This window comes from Hyaena hyaena, unplaced genomic scaffold (assembly GCF_003009895.1).
Source record: "Hyaena hyaena isolate Hyena2069 unplaced genomic scaffold, ASM300989v1 scaffold_1033, whole genome shotgun sequence".
NCBI classification, from domain to species: Eukaryota; Metazoa; Chordata; class Mammalia; order Carnivora; family Hyaenidae; genus Hyaena; species Hyaena hyaena.
Window position 1 is genome coordinate 208,016 of NW_024081662.1, and position 17,155 is coordinate 225,170.

The 17,155-nt window shown below is 42.5% G+C and overlaps 1 protein-coding gene and 1 non-coding gene across 15 annotated transcripts in view; one reads left to right on the forward strand and one right to left on the reverse strand.

The window, feature by feature from the left end:
- The window catches only part of ARPP21 (cAMP regulated phosphoprotein 21), a 156,411-nt gene that overhangs the window by 27,806 nt on the left and 111,450 nt on the right, over nt 1-17,155 (reverse strand). The window lies entirely within an intron of this gene.
- Nucleotides 12,120-12,204, forward strand: TRNAK-UUU. Its single transcript has one exon. It is a non-coding gene; the product is annotated as a tRNA-Lys (tRNA).

Below are 17,155 nucleotides of genomic sequence, written 5' to 3' on the forward strand. Positions count from 1 at the left end.
CGAGCCAGTAAAAGCAGAGCGCACTTTATTGTCCATCGTGCAAAACAGAGTCCTGAAATACTATTAAAATCAGATTGTTTTCCTCACTGGGAACTGCAGATGCAACATCATGATGTAAGATATTTTCCCTCTCAGGCGTCAAAAGGGTGCAAATCAGGTTTGAGTTCGGGTTTGGTCATTGTCAAATAAAGGGAAAACTGGAGGTCAGTCCCAGAGACCGCAACGGGCAAAGATGCAATTCTGCCGCCTGATTAATCGGAATTAGTCTTTAGAGCTGTCAGTAGAGATGGATATTTGCCAACCACTGGGTTGCTCCACCTCATACATGCACAGCGCACCCAACAGGAACCATTTGCGTTTCGTCCTATTTCTTTGCGGACTGGTTTCACTGAGACACTGGGGCAGTAAAGCGCTACATGAAGTTTAACCCCCATCGCTAGCATTTAATGCCCACATTACTATAGCAATAATAAAGGAATAAATTGCTACTAAATGATAAGCAGGGGGGAAAAATGGCCGCATTTCTCAGTGAGCTTCCATGATTTCCTTGGAATAGTTCCTTGGATCTTAAAAAATATATTACGAGCTTCCTAATTTCATTTTAGGAAACGGGTTATGATGCATTACAAGTTACACAAATAGAAGTCCTGGAGAGCATTGCATCTATAAAGCATGGAGATAACTTATTGTCCTCGCAAATGATAAGACTGCTAACAGTGGCAGCTGTGATTTATTGAAGCAATTCAAATACACTTGGAAAGTATATTAGCTTTGCCTCTGCCCACAAAGGGCGCGTTTGCGCAGGGCTAGCCACACCAGTGATAAATTACAGACCAGATCCAAGCGAAGGCAATTGGCACATCAAATACCTAAAGGCTCCAACTTGCAGTAAGAATGTGTTTTCCTGAATAACCCCCCCACACAGGGGCATCTAGGGTAAGCAAGGAACCAAATTAACACCTGATTGCTTTATTTTTGTGACTGTGTTCTTCTTATTTTTTTTAATAATAAAGCTTCTCTTGTTTTCATCCATGAAGAAACTGGCACCTCTCCCTGCTGCATTCAGCATTGCCTGAAGCAGTCACTGTTACCTCAGTAGGGTGCCATTTACAATCCTAACTGCTGGAGATTTACAAATTGCTTCCAGAACAAAACTTGGCAGAGCCAAGTGCCTATATGTTACCAAAGAACCCAAAATGCCCAGTGTCCCCTTGCAAGGAATACAAACATATGTCTCTATGTGACAAGCATTTAAAACCCAGAAAGTTATGTTTCTAGCACTGAGGCAGTGTCCAAAGTCATATAGTTTATGTGGCTGAGATTTGAAGCCAGGTGATCTAACTTCTTAGCTCTTATCTCTAACCATTCTATTCCACAGGGCAGATTATTTATGTCTAGTAATTATTGAAGCCAATCTGCTTAAAAGGACCCGTTTTTATCTTTTCCATCTTTTTCAGTTTTGATCTCAGTAGGAAGAACCTACTTACATTCAGTTAATTTAATAAGCATTGAAAGCACTGCAGTCATTTACATTTTCACGTCACCTCTCTGCTTCTTGGGATGACTGAGCTTTGTCCCTTGGCAAGAAGGCATGCAAAACCCTGTCCCAGCTATGCCCAATTGACAGGAAGGATCAGTGATTGATTTTCTGTACAACGATGCTTCACTTATGCAATGAACTAAAGAACTCTGGGTAGCAGAGACTACAGTTCACTACATGTTACATTATTTCTGTGCTAAACCCATGTTTTCTTTCTTCGCTAAGAAGCTTAGCTATCACTCAGAATCAATTTCAGACATGTTTCTAACAAGCTTTGTTATCACGCTCTCAATCCAAATCACAGTAGAAGAAAAAAAGTTGGGGCCAAGGCAATTCTGCTTAGAATTTGACATTTTGACAGACATAAACCAGGAAAAACAAGTGTAGGCCTGGGATATTTAGGGAAAGAACAAACAATGTTATGTTCAGTGTACATACTCCGTTCAATAAGGTAACAAAGTACATTTAAGTTCCATTTCTACAAAGGACAATGTTTTTTTTTTTTTTTTAATTCACCTAAGCAGAATTTTCCCTGTCCTTCAGCAATAGTACATGCATGCAACAACAATGTATTTATTTCACATGATTTTAATTCTGATGCTGTGACTTTATATTTAATCAACAGCACATAGAGAATGACTTCACATCCTCAGCAGGGAAGAGGTTTTGAAAATAATGAGCGCTAACCTGCTTACCATATGTCAAAGTAGTTAAAAACCCCCTATAGATTCTGCATATCTATACGTGTATGTGTGTGCATACTGATAGATAGATACGTAATGAATTTCTACCTTTCATATACAAACAATAGAAGTATTTTTTTTAGTAAAAGTAGGAGACTTAAATTTACCTTTCCACAACCATTGAGGAAAACAAAATGCACATGTATGCAAACATAAAACTAAAACTTCCACAAAACATTATCCAGGGTTCTTTCTTTTGCCTAGTAGCTCTCTATTCTTGCTGTCCTCTTTTGTGATCTGACAAAACTGTACCTCAGAGGGTCACCTGGAGTTAGGGACACAGGGGTGACATTCAGTAAGGCCAGTTCCTGACTTCTACCCATTGTTTCCTAAACCACGACTTCTTCACAGGGCTGTTGGAAGAAAGCACATAACAATCCAAACTTAATCTTGAAGACCTGGGGCACACATCAGCCCTTGGAGAGAAAAAATCAAAAAGAATACACAGAGAGGAAAAAGAAAAAAAAAAAAAAAACAATAAAATCTGATGCCACGTCACTTTATGTTGGTCAAGTTTTGTATTTCTAGTGCAAGCTGTCAGGCTTTAAAATCAGAGCATTAAAAGTAATCATTTCTACAAATGCTAGTGTTTATCATCCCAAACTATGCATATAATACAGCTGTAATTTTTCTTGAAGTCTCCAAGAAACTTCACAAGACCTAAAACTATTATTTCCATCAACTTTCTATTTTCTTGGCTTGCCAACAAAAGTTAAACCTTTTACCAGACTCTCCTATGAGACAAGAGGAGGTAGGGACACTTAATTTCCTAAAACAAATAAAAATCTTTTTAAGGCACCTTAAAAATTTTAGCCAGCCTCAGTATTTCAACCCCACCTGAAAGCCATATTTGGACTACAAGATGGTCATCAGCAAAATTTTACTGTTGCCAAACAATTTTTGAGTATTTCTACAAATATTAGGAGGTGATGAAAAATTTGGAAATGATACCACTGAATACTTGATTTCTATACCAGAACGGTGGGATGCCCCTATATAGGCCTCTAAATTGTCACTACCGCCCATTGCGACTTCAAACTCAAGATTATTGTGCTGTACTCACTTGCGTAAAATTTACGAAATTTTGGAGTAGTCCCTAAAAGGCTTTTGATTGCCAAAAAGAGAACCACTGGGTTACCATTTTGGTACCTGTCGAAGATCCACGTGGCTCCACAGGATTAGGTGAATAGCTCTTTTCCTTACTAGGTGTAATTGCACAGAGAAAAGCAAGGTGGAGCAGGAAGCTGCCGCCTGACTCCTTGCCCTTCACAACGTATGTCAATGACAGGTGGCTGTTACACACACACCAAGACCTCAAAAACGTTATCAAATGCACAAACCAAAGTAGGCAGTCCTTCACAATGTGAACCCACAAGGTAGTGTTGACTCTCTGAAGAGTTGTCCTAAGGCTGCGTAAGAATCCTGCCCTCTTCTACCAAGAGCCAGGTTGGAAGAGAAATATCCAAGAGGGGCAGAAATGAGACAAGACGGGGGAACTATGAACCAGAAGCATTGGGAGCTTAATACACCCAAAGTATGTCATTGGATTATAGTAGAGAACCTTTGATAGGTTTCCTCAACCCCAACTTTGAAATCACATTCTTTTAATTTTTTAAAAAATGTTTTATATTTATTTCTGAGAGAGAGAAAGAGAGAGAGAGCAAGCGTGAGCAGGGGAGGGTCAGAGAGAGAGGGAGATACAGAATCTGAAGCAGGCTCCAGGCTCTGAGCTGTCAGCATAAAGCCCGATGCGGGGCTCGAACCCACGAACCATAAGATCATGACCTGAGCCAAAGTCGGACACATAACCAACTGAACCACCCAGGCGCCCCTGAAATCACATTTTTAAAAAGACATGCAGAATCACTAATCTAAGACCTAAGTTCAAGGTGCTTTCCTTTATCCTATCTAATTGTTTCATCCTATGTTTGTGTCCCCTACTGGGGTCCCGTGAATCCACTCTCCAGTGGTTATTTCCAAAGTCTGAAGTATTTCAGAAAACCTAGTTGGCCTAAGCATTTGGATCAGGAAAAATTTAGTAAAAGAAATCACAGAGGGATATGAAGACTTGATCCCTCTGTGCTGGGACCAAGTGATCTTGGGAATAATGGTGCTTTATAGCTAAGTTGGCTCCCAAGGTCCCATCTGGTTTTAAACTTCTGGCCATCAATCCGATGTTAAATGAAGACTTACAAAACCCCAACACATGCAAGTCTTTGAATCAGGATTAAGTCATATGCCTAGAAACAAATTTTCCAGCATTTGGTCTTATTATTTTAGGAAGTTGTAGCATCTGTCATTTGCTCATTCAAGAAATCCTGCCTGTGTGCCTGCTACGTGAGGTTTATATTGACACAGTTGGTATCAACTGGTAGGAAGTGGTCAAGGATGTTTTCCTGTCCCAGCCTTTTAGCTCTCATGAATCCAATATTCACCAGAAATAAGTAGACATTATAATGAGAGAAAATATATGAGGACCTGCAAGTCTCAGCCTGAGGGTGATAACCTGAATAGTATCATATATCTGTTGCCAACATTTTTGATTGTACATAAAAAACAAATACACTAGAACTGAGAAATAATATCAGCATTTCTCAAATAGCATCACAAATGTCATTTTTACAGTAGTCAAAGGATGGTCTATCTTGTTTACCAACACAAATAAGAACATTTCCCATGACAGAATATCTCTGTAATTATGGCTTAAAAACATGAAGACATATCAGCTAACTTTTGGACAAACATTTTATGTGTAAAAAAAAGAATATATATTCCATATGTGTATGTGAGTATGTGCATCTGTGTGTGTGTGTAGAGGTTATTCCCAAGTTTATGACTTTGATGTTAAGGGCTCTTTGTTTGGAAAAAGCTCTTTGTTATTTAAGCGTGTTGTAAAATCACAACAGATTTGAGTGGATTTGTGATGAATGGCGCAAATGGCTTCAATGTGAGATGACACCAGGTCTGTGTATCCAGATATCATTGGACCCTTGGCTGGTCCTAATTGAGGCTCAGTAAACACTCACTGAATAAATCCCTGGTTACAAAATTGATGTTTGGCTCTGACTTGGAAATTTAACTTGCAGAAAGTCATGATACACCGAAGAAAACTTTTTTGCTCATGCCATTAAACTTCTAGTATCTACCTTCTGAAAACCCATGCTATCTTAGCTTCTACCACTTAATAATAAAAAAACCACAGGGGCGCCTGGGTGGCTTAGTCGGTTAAGTGTCCCGACTTTCGCTTAGGTCATGATCTCGCAGTTCGTGGGTTCGAGCCCTGGGTCGGGCTCTGTGCTGACTGGCAGCTCAGAGCCTGGAGCCTGTTTCAGAGTCTGTCACTCCCTCTCTCTCTGACCCTCCCCTGCTCACGCTGTCTCTCTCTCTCCTAGAATAAAAATATTAAAAATAATAATAATAATAATAAAAAAACCACATTGGTTCCACTCAGAATATATTGCCATTGGAGAAGATGAAAATGTTCCTTTTAAAAACAGAGTAGAACCCCAGCGTTGCTGATAACCTCAATGGGACACCCTCCATGGGCATCAAGGCACAGAGGAGGAGAAGGTAGTGCAGGAAGGCTATTATCTAACAGAAAGTCCCTATCTTCATGGTGCAGTTGCTGTCGAACTTCACGTAACTATGTGAAGAAGAAGCACTCATGAGGGCACAGAGATCATATAAGTGGCTTTGCCTTATAAGTAGTCAAGCTTGCTGGTCAGATGTCACTTTTTTCATGTGCCTTGACTACATCTAACTGCTCAGCCACTTCCTAGTCATAATCATCTCTGAATGCATCCCTAGATAGAGAGAAAAAAAACATTTGCCTTGTTGGATCATATTCCTGGCCCCATAGACTCCTTGGAAAATGTGGAAGGAAATTCTGATGGTATCCTGCCTATGGATTGTTTAGAACATAGGGAAGGAAAAAAAAAAATCAGAAGAACTCTCAAAGTAGATTTCTTTGGGCTGAGAAATGAAGTCATCCTTGACCGCTTAAATATTAATTCCTTAAGAATGTATTTTGGAAAAGCTGATCTTGTCTGACCACTAGAATCAGTTACACTTTTTGTTTTAAGGCTTTTAAAGAGACTAGAGAAAACCAGTCTCCCCATAAAAACAGAGGAAGCCTTGGGAAGAGGTAGTGGCCAACCCTCGCAATTCAGAAAAATCAAGTTATCTGCATTTTTTACAAGCTCCCCTCCTCATCTTAATATGGGCAGAACATCTCTTGGGAGACAATGAAGTAGGGACTCTACCCATGCATGTCTTCCAATGGCTGATTTCTATCACCTCATCCCCTTTCCCGAAGAAAAGTCTAACATCGACTGTTGTGTGACGGGGTCTTTAACTCGGAACGCTTTAAAGTTGCAGTTTGCTTTTACAGCGCCTCCAAATCCTCCCAGGTACATAATAAAGTCCTAATAAATCAACGGAATTCATCTCAAGTCCCTTGAAGGCCAACAGACATTAAACTCCCAGGTGATTTATTGTTCTTCTTCCTACTTCTACTTGCACGCCTGTTGGCTCCCAAAATAGAGCCATCTGTGGTGATGCACGGAGATCCTGGCTTCCCGGGAGACTCTCACATTCCCCAAACCCAATAGAGCCTCGTGCTACAAATCTAGCAGAAAGAGCCAGATGGCAGTTGTCCTACAAGGGCTGGCTGTTACCACCAGGCAAACGTACTGAATCGCGGAGCCGGTCTCCACGACAATACCACAGACCCCGAGGGCCACCAGCGTGCGCTGGAACAGGAAGACAGCTCCCGGGGTGCTGAGAGCTGGCATTACGGAGGCACATAATTATAGTCAGTTACTGTCACCACAACCCAGCGACAAAGACAACAATAAAGGGAGAGGAGAAAAGAAAAAAGAAAAAGAAAGCAAGCTTTCGGTCTTTTAACTGTTTGTCATAAACTCTTGAATCAGCCCCAGCATGCCCTTTTTACATTACTAATCTCCATTTATAAACACACCCAGATCCGATGTGATGTTTAACAGACGCAGTCCCGTTCCCCAGGGTATAAGGTCATTCCTGCGACATTAGAGTGGCTTAAAATGAGAAGGAACACAGAAATGCCGTTTCTGTTCTGGTTAATTCTGGCTGGCGGTAAAAGAATCCAGCATGCTCGTGTTTGTGGACATTATAAAAATGCTTTGGCAAAGCACATTGGTTTTCCACCTTAATATCTCTCTTCCACTCCTCAGTTTAAAAAGAATGGGCAGAGGCACCTGGGTGGCTCAGTTGGTTTTAGGTAGGGTAGCCTCCCTAAGGTAAAAAAAAGGGCTCAAGGCAACCTGGCTACGAATGCATACGAGCATCCCTCATGACCTTGTAACATGAGACCACTTAATCAGACCTCATGTTTGTGTGTCACCACATATGGGAGACAAAGAAGTAGAAAATATACAGAAAACGACACCATGTGGCACTCGGGTCTCAGTTCTTTGGGTGCAGAGCTAGCTGGGCGGTGATGGCACGAATAAAGTTGCTTCCTGGAAAGAAGACCCTCAGGGTCATGACCCTCTGTGCAAGAATACAGATTAAGCGTCCAACTTCGGCTCAGGTCATGATCTCCTGATTCATGAGATCACGCCCTGTGCTGACGATGCGAACCCTGTTTGGGAGTCTCTCTCTGCTCACACTTTCTCTCTCCCTCAAAAACAAAAACAAAAACAAAAAACCAAAAAACAGAATGGGTAGATTTCTGCAAGCCAAGGAAAGAGGCCTCTAGCCCCCATACGTGTGAGAAGGGAAACGACAGTACTTTACACCCTCCCCCCCCACACACACTCAAAGCAGATACTAGTTCTCTGAGCTTTGCTACTTGTGCTAAAGACTCATTCCTGGACAAGGGACTCAATCTGTTGCCAAACTCCTCACATTCTGAAAGGTCCAAGCTGAACAGGGCATGCAGTTCCCCAGGAAAGAAGCAAAAGCCCACAGTACAGTAAATGTCCTTCAATAACTGACAAGCTCAGCAGCCGAATAAATTAGACACCAACAACTGTACAGCATGCATATTCTCTTTCATTGTCTGAGAAGAAAAAAAACAATAGATAAGAGGGATAAAGTGCATTGGGAAGAGGTAGAGCTTTAGCTCCTGATAGGGTTTTATTGATATCCTGGGGCACAGGAAGAGCTCAGGACTGAAAAAATCCCATCAGTTAATCCCCATACTTGCTGATGGACATCTCTGAAACTAGACTTCAGAGATCACCTATCTATAAGTTCGCAGGTCTATATTTGCCTCACTGTTTTTAACAGGGGGAGAAAGGAGCTCATTTTGGAGCTCATTTAGAAGTATACTTAAGAAGTAGGTCATAAGTTTTGCCAAACTAATGCATTAATTCCACAGCAGTCACCAAACATGCCATTAAGTCCTGCAAGAGATGTAAAAATACCTTTGATGCAAGTTTCAGGGACTGAAAATAAACGTGAAAGGGCTACTCGTCATTAAAATTCAGCTCATTAGGACAACCACATTCTCTCTCTCTCTCTCTCTCTATCAAACACACACACACACACACACACACACACACACACGCACAGATTTCTTACAACCCAGCTTCCCCTTTCTCCATTTTTACATGTCTAAAAAAGATCAGCTAAAGTCATAATGAGAAAATGCCCATTTCACAGCTAAACTGTTTTCATTAATGGAAAAACAGAGCAAGTGGTTGGTAGTAGCGCCTTTGGGTCACTCACTGATCAGGAGCAGGGACTCTGGCCACCATAGTAGTTTCTGTGCCTGGTCAACGGCAGTGCTGAGGGCACTAGGGAAGGAGGTGGGGAGCAAATGTTTTCCTTCTTCTTCTTCTCCTCCCCCTCCCCTCCCTCCCTCTTCTCCTTCCCCTCCCCCTCCTCTCCCTCCCTCTTCTCCTTCCCCTCCCCCTCCTCTCCCTCCCTCTTCTCCTTCCCCTCCCCCTTCTCTCTCTTTCTTTTTTTTTTTTTTTTTTTTTTTTCTTTTTTTCTTTATTTTTTTTTTTGCCACATCCCTGTTGCCAAAGAAGCCATCTCTCTTGTGTGGCCAGTTCACAGAGGCACTCGAGGTAGAAAGACTCCAAAGCAAAGCCTGTGAGCCCCTTGAATTGTATGCGTTTTAACAGCGGGTAATTAAAAAGACAAAAGCACTTGAAAGAAGGTGGAAAAATAACCCAGAAACTTCTGTGGAGTCGTCCCAGCTCAGGCAGAGCAACTGCAAGCCAACGACAATGGTTTATTATGAACTGTTTGTTGGACTTGGAAGTTAAAGAAGATAGATAAATGAGAGACGTGAAAGCTTTCGTCTTTCCCCTCACCCTTAAATGCTTCTGCTTTTGGCTCAAAGGAGAAACCAGGAACATAGGACTCTGTGTTATAATGGCTGTGATTCTAGAAGATATCATGGGGGATGTGGGGCTCACATTGAGTGACCCCCAATAATGGAGGCAATGCCCTGGTCCTCTCTGGACCGACAAGGTTGGAAGCAGGATGATGGCTATTATTGCTATGAAAAGTGTGTCACAGGCTATTCCAAATTGAATTTGTAAATGCTCCCTTTTGTTTGCTGCCAATATATAAAAATATTGTATACTGTATTTTGATTCCTCTATAGCGTCCTTATATTTCTCAAAGTTGTTAAATTCACTAGTGAGTTCTAGTAGTTGTTCTGTATACTGTTCAGAATTTTTCGTGTAAATATGTACGTCATCTGCAAACACAACTTCACATCTAAAAGTGTCACAGACGTTGGAAGAGTTAGTTTACATGCGAATGTAGAATGAGTTCTGGGTAAGTAAAAATGCTGTATTAATACGGAAGTGGCATAATCTGTGATTGCAAAACAGGTCTATGTCTATAACGTGTACGTACATAAGCTCAGAGGCAGAAAAAGAAGAGGCAAAAATAATGAGATTTCATTATTGTGTTGGCATAAAGTTTTTGTGTCTTCTTAAAAAGAAATCCTTTACTGCAAGTACTGTGTTGTTTTGACAATGTATAGAAGTTACATATGCAAAAGAAAAGAGCACAAATTCTCATTAGAACAATTTCCTCTTTCTCCTAATTCTTGCCACAGTTTTCAGCAAGGCAGGAGCTTTTCACTCTGATTTATGTTTTGGACTGTTCTTTGACTCCCCTCCACAGTAGGAGCTGAGCCTTTCTTTCCAGAAAGATCTAGTTAGTCTCAAGCAGGGGAATCCAAGTGTCCATCAAGATTCACTGAAGAGCGCCCCCAGCCTTCTGATCTCCGCAGCGTAATACCACACACACTCTGGCTAACACCTTCTGTGCATAGGTGAGTAATTAGAGTGCTATTTGTTTGTAAGTTGCTATTGTTGGGGGAAAATGCATGTACTGGCTGCATGGAGGTAACTGCAAATTCTATCGCATGTTTCTACAATCCCTCGAATGCGTGGCCACCGTACTACCCTGCACACTGTCAACTGTGTTCGGGGCTCCATGCCATTACTTTCTTATTCTCAAAACAGTCATGGCCCACACGGCTCATGAGAAGTGCAGTGGTGCTGGACCCAGTACAAAAATAAAAACAAAACGCACGAGCAGGAGCATCTGGGACAATGTTAAAAATGCAATGATAATGAGTCTCTCGGTGCCTCCACGGAAATGGTGAGGGAATCAGGGAGAGGATGTCAGCAGGCAATTAGAGATTGGTGGCCGCCTTGAAGGACATGGGAAGCAACAGGGCTGCCAGGGAGGGGGGGCAGGCAGCTGGGAATAGCACCTGGAGGAGGCCATGGAGGGAGGTCTGTGGCAGCTTCGGGGGTTTGGGTGAGTGCTTATGTGTAAAAGCTGCTGCACGCCATGGGCATGCTCGTCCAGTGAACAGATGTGCAGAGATGCCTGTGCTATGGAATCCTGATGTAACACGGAATCAATTCGTGACCTTATTGTAAGCATCCGACCCCCGCTGGCTCTAAACTGGGGGTGTGAGTCACCGTGTTTCCTTTAGAATGATACTACTCCCAGGCTCCACAATCCTGCAGTCTTCCTGGGTTGTAGAGATTGCTACTTGGCTTTGAACTCTAATGTTCAGATGCCTCTGTGGAGACAGGAAGGCTCATGGCATTTCAGGGATGGAGGGGGTGACTAGGATTTATTCTTATGCTGATCGTCTGGGGAAGGGGCAAAACATCAAGTGTGAGTCCAAGTAGATTGGCTTTGCTGAATATACATTTGTGTCGCCGCCAAAAGCAGCCACATCCAAAGACAGTAGAAAGAAGAAAGAATTTCAGAAAACAGCTATTTCAGGACTGCTGATCTCTGAGTTCGTAGCCTTTACATTTCATGATTTGTACACTGCCTTCCATTCAAAGGAACACCCACATGTCCATGCAATGGTAGCCCCCTTGGGAGTGACAAATGTAAACACTATCCAAAAGCCTGACAACTTTCCTGTGGGTACCACTGCATCATTGAATTTGGGAAACAAAATAAAAATAACATCCTTAAAGATACTCTTTGCTTTTTTTTTCCACTACAATTTCCAAGTGAAGTCACTAACCTGGAGCGTAACCTTATACTGGCTCTCGGGACAGCAAGGTAGAGAGAAGACAGTTTAGTGCTCTTCATGCTCTTTGTTCAGAAGGCGGGGAGGGGCACCTGGGTGGCTCTGGTTGAGTGTCCGACGTCGGCTCAGGTCACGATCTCGCTATTCACAAGTTCAAGCCCTGCATCAGACTCTATGCTGACAGCTCAGAGCCTGGAGCCTGCTTTGGATTCTGTGTCTCCCTTGCTCTCTGCCCCTCCTCCGCTCACACTCTGTCTCTCACTCTCTCTCAAAAACAAATAAACATTAAAATTTTTATTTAAAAACCTGGGAATGGGGCGCCTGGGTGGCTTAGTCGGTTAAGCGTCCGACTTTTGCTTGGGTCGTGATCTCGCGGTTCGTGGGTTCGAGCCCCGCGTCGGGCTCTGTGCTGACTGCCAGCTCAGAGCCTGGAGCCTATTTCACAGTCTGTGTCTCCCTCTCTCTCTGACCCTCCCCTGCTCATGCTGTCTCTCTCTCTCTCTCTCTCCTAGAAATAAATAAAAATATTAAAAAAAAAAAACTGGGAAAACTCAGTACGTTCTTATTAATCATTGGAATGTTGGATCATGAATGTCTCTGGAAGGAGTGTGTGGAATGGAAAGAAACAAATTTGGTAAAATGAGAAGAAACGCAGACAACTAAAGCATGATATGAAATCACCCAGAGTTAGGAGTGAAAAGCGTATTTATGGCAAGGAGAAAAAAAAAAAAAAAAAGAGGTCCAGAGAATTACTGGAGATGGGGAAGCAAGGAAGACCTTGAAGAATTGAAACAACAAAGTGCTTCCAAAGAAAGAAGGGGCTGAGAAATGGGGCGAAGTTTTGCTCCAGGCTTAGCTCAGGGCGGAAATTAACAGGAAACTGACAACAAAATAACAAGAAAGAAAAGGAGGAGAAAATTAGAAAGCTGGGCCAAGACTACAGATGTCACCAAACATCCTAACTTCTCTTCATTTAGTTCAGTGAAATCATCAGGTAAACCTGACCATGGGAACTTGTGTTTGAGTTCTTTAGATTTTTCTAAGGAGTTCAGTTTCTCTCTTAGGAAAACTGCGTGGGAATGTTAGAGTTTTCTTTACTTGCCGCTTTTCTCTCCTTGCAATCTCTAATCCAAATCTTTTTTCTAACAAACTACTGCTTCTTTTTGTTGCATAAATAAAAAAAATAAAAATAAAACACACCGTTATGAACTGTTTTACTCCCTTTCTTTATAGAAAAGCAGAAATCCCAACCATACCAGTAGTGCCTAACTACATAATTAATAAATATATAAGCACCAAAAGCTACATAAAATGCCAAGTGCCAAAGTAACTATTAGAAACGTTGTGGGCGCCTGGGTGGCTCAGTCTGTTAAGTGTCAGGCTTTGGCTCAGGTCATGATCTCAGGCTTCATGAGTTGGAGCCTCACATCTGGCTCCCGGCTGACAATGCAGAGCCTGCTTGGGGTTCTCTCTCTCAGTCGCCTGGACTGTCCTGGTAACCTGTCAAGATTTTCAGACCTAAAAATAGCATAATTCCTATTATTGTTCCTAATAATGTTAACCTTTCCCATAACCCCAGCTTAATACTTCTCATTCCCATTTCTGTAAATGGAATAATTAGACCAATTAATGAAAGAAACACACGAACATTTCCATAGAAACCTTTACCAGACTCATATTTTCAGAACTGCGTGTTCCACAAGGATTTATCCATGGGACTTCCACTGATGTTAACAGAAATCAGACGATTAAGTCCTTCTGTAACTCTTTGATAACTGACCCCTTCCATTTTAGTAACATAATAATGCAGACCCCCCCCCCCCCCACAAGGTAAAAATGTCTAATTCCAGAGTGGTCAAGTGTAACAATTTCTACATTGCTTCTTTGAGTGATTATTGGTTATACATTTTTAAAATGTATTTTAAAAATAGATAATCTGATTTGTAAGGTTTTAAATATTAAAATGTATGTAAATTATATGTAAGATAGTTAGACAAACCCAGTATTTTTTAAACCCATCAAGGCTGGGGAAGGTTATTTAAGACTAAAAAAGAAAACCCCGCAGCGCCACCAACTGGGTGGCTCAATCGGTTAAACGCCGCTGACTCTGGGTTTCCATCAGGTCATGACCTGGCCGTTGGTGAGTTTGAGCCCAGTGTCGGATTCTGTGCTGATCTGAGCTGATCTGCACTGACCTGCGCTGACCTGCACTGACAGCGAGGAGCCTGCCTAGGATTCTCTTTCTCTCTCCCTCTCTCTCTGCCCCTCCCCTCATCTCTCTCTCTGCCCCTCCCTGTTTTCTCTCCCTCTCTCTCTGTCCCTCCCCCAATCTCTCTCCCTCTCTCTGCCTTTCCCCCATTCTCTCTCTCTCTCAAAATAAATAAATAAAATTAAAAAAGAAAAAAGAAAAGGAAAATCCCACTATCTAGAGATTAACTATCCTATTGGTCATACTGGCATTCTAAATTCTTTCTTCAGCACTGATGTCCTCTCTCCCCATCTCCACCCATCCCCAATGGGAAAAAAAAGTCAAGGTGAGGAATACAATGAAAGAGAAATACGTTTTTAAAGGTAAAACTTCTCTCCTATTGCACTGATGCTGATTAAGAAGTCAAGCTTAAAATAGAGGATTCAATGTCAACTTCACACAAGTGCTCTGGTGAAGTCAATTTATAGACTCCACGAAGGTACATGTCTCCCCATCGCAAATGTGTTGCCAAACAACATTAGAGACAATACTCTTGTTTCTTACTAGGAGGTGTTCATATGAACAATATTCTATCACAACAAAGATAGTACTATGACCAGAGGAAAGGCAGCTACATATGTTACCACTTACTGCGCTTCTATGCAGCTCTATCAGGAGAGGAGCTGCGGCTGTGGTCTGTTTTCAAATACACATGTGTCACAGATAATTAGGTCTTTCCGCCAGAAATGCCACCATGTCCATCCCTTTGGTAGACACTCAAAAGGGAAGTAAAGGAAGGAAGGAGGGAGCTGCCATGAACTAAAGTGCTATGAGTAGATTTTCAGGCCCCGTTATTCCCTGCCATCTGACCACTTTCAAAATTAGTCAGCTGAAATGAGTTTTGATGAGAACATTATTACTTTAAATTTATACAAATCCTCAAATCACTGAGCACACAAAAATCCAAACATATTATACCCTGGAAAGCGGCCCAGAGAGTCTGTGACCTCTTCCTCCGGCAAATGTCCAAACTTTGAAAAATGTGTCTGTTTGTTGATGTGGGTTGGTGTGTTAGGCTGTCTTTGTATTGTTTTAATGTTTTATTTATTTCTGAGAGATAAGAGGAGAGAAAGAGCATGAGCTGGGGAAGGGCAGAATCTGAAGAAGGCTCCAGGCTCGGTGCTGTCAGCACAAAGCCCTATGTAAGGTTCAAACCCATGAACTGTGAGATCATGACCTGAGTGGAAGTCGGAGGCTCAACTGACTGAGCCACCCAGGCACCCCTAGGCTGTCTTTCTATTTGATTTCATAACTTTTAACTACAGTTTTGCTCTTATTCATATTTGAAATGGATGATGGAAAGATTCCATTTAGCCCTTTAAATCTTCACACATTCTCTTTTCTTCCCTCTCTCTCACATGTTCACACATCCACACCCACCCCTAATCCTCTGTGTGTATGCTAACTTGAAAACAGGCACACAGGGGCGCCTGGGTGAGCATCCGACCCTTGATTTGGGGTCAGGTCATGATCTCACAGTAGTGAGACCGAGCCCTGTGTTGCACTCTGCACTGGGGATGCAGCCTGTCTGAGATCCTCTCTCTGTCCTCCCCTTCCCCTACTCAAGTGCATGCTCTTTCTCTCTAAAAAAAATAAAATAGATACACATATTATTCATTCTTTCAACCCTTAAGAGTACCTCCTGGGTAGAGGAATCATGCTGTTTACTTTCTATCTCAAACTTTGGATCTGTGCCCATTACCACATTAATTCTAAGTACTCACAAGCTATAATTCATAAGAGTCACAGGATAGCTATGAAGTATAGATTTTTTGCCTCAAATATAAAGGATATCAAACCAGAGTGAATTTGGGCGGATTCTGTCCCTCTGCAATGGTATATGCACAGACTGGCCATGACTGAGAAGTTGCTATGTATGAATCACTCTCCAGATGACGGACCATTAGCACCAGCATCCCTTGGGAGTGAGCTCGAAATGCAGAATTTCAGGGCTCACCCCACAATCACTGCATCAATATGTACATCTGATCAAGATCCTGGGTGGTGTTCATGCTCATTAACGTTTGGGGAGCCCCAGCTACAGTAACCCTCCCTCCAACATCCACAACACGTGAGGGAGTGAGAACAGCATGTCCCAAGCTCTTCTCAGGCACCCAGAGAGGCACAGAAACATCCAAATGGACTGTTATATAGTTAGTATTTCTGACAGGCTGACCCCTCCGATTCTCTAGTTCTTCAGTGAAGAATTCCCGACACGCAAAAGATTTCCCGCGTGTGTAGAATGGAGGTTTGGATCAATGCAATCTATATCCTAAAGGTCTAGTGTCCTAAAGATTCCTGGACTATGCTGTTATTCCAGCATCAGTGAGCAAAACAAAACAAACAAGATCTATGTGCCCGACCGGGTTTTCTCCTCCCTGGATGTTCGTCTGTATGCCTTTTCTTTACATACATCTTGAATTCACTGCAAACACTCTTTATCTGCATCTATCCTTCTTCCTGATTCACCCGGACAACGGGAAGCCCATTTCAAGGCTCGTGTCTGTTTCCTCTACTTGGAGAGGTGGGGGGTGGGGAAGCTCCAACTTCTGTCTTACGCATGGGGGAGGGGAGGGGTGATAACACGTCTTCAAGTTCTCTGCATAGTACTTTACTCTTGTCTGCATGCTCTCCTTATAACCTGCTTGTTAAGTTCAAAGCCAAGGGCAGAACCTCACACAGTCGGACTCTGTCAGACTAAGTAAGCTTGCTGGGTTTCTGAAACCGACCTGTGTCACCGAATCTGTCAATACTGAGGGAGGAAAAGCCCCCTTTCTATCTCTGACAAGAGAGCCTCCATATTGGGCAGGAGGCTGACCTTCAGGCTCATTTAACCAAACTGAGCGTTTACATTCCACTTCTACTATTCCCACCTCATGATGGCTGTTGAGACCATCCAACGACAATGCTAAAGACCTCGCCACTGTCTCCTGCAGGATTCCAATTCTGCTCTGCAAGGGGGGCTGGCTCATCATTTACCCAACACAGAGCCATGACAGGGCCAGAGCACAAGTGACGTCAATAGGCTTAAGGAGACCTGACAAAAGCTGCCTGGGCTCCTGTGGTGGGAGGCATTCTTGAAGATTTCCTCTTCCTGGTTTCCTTCT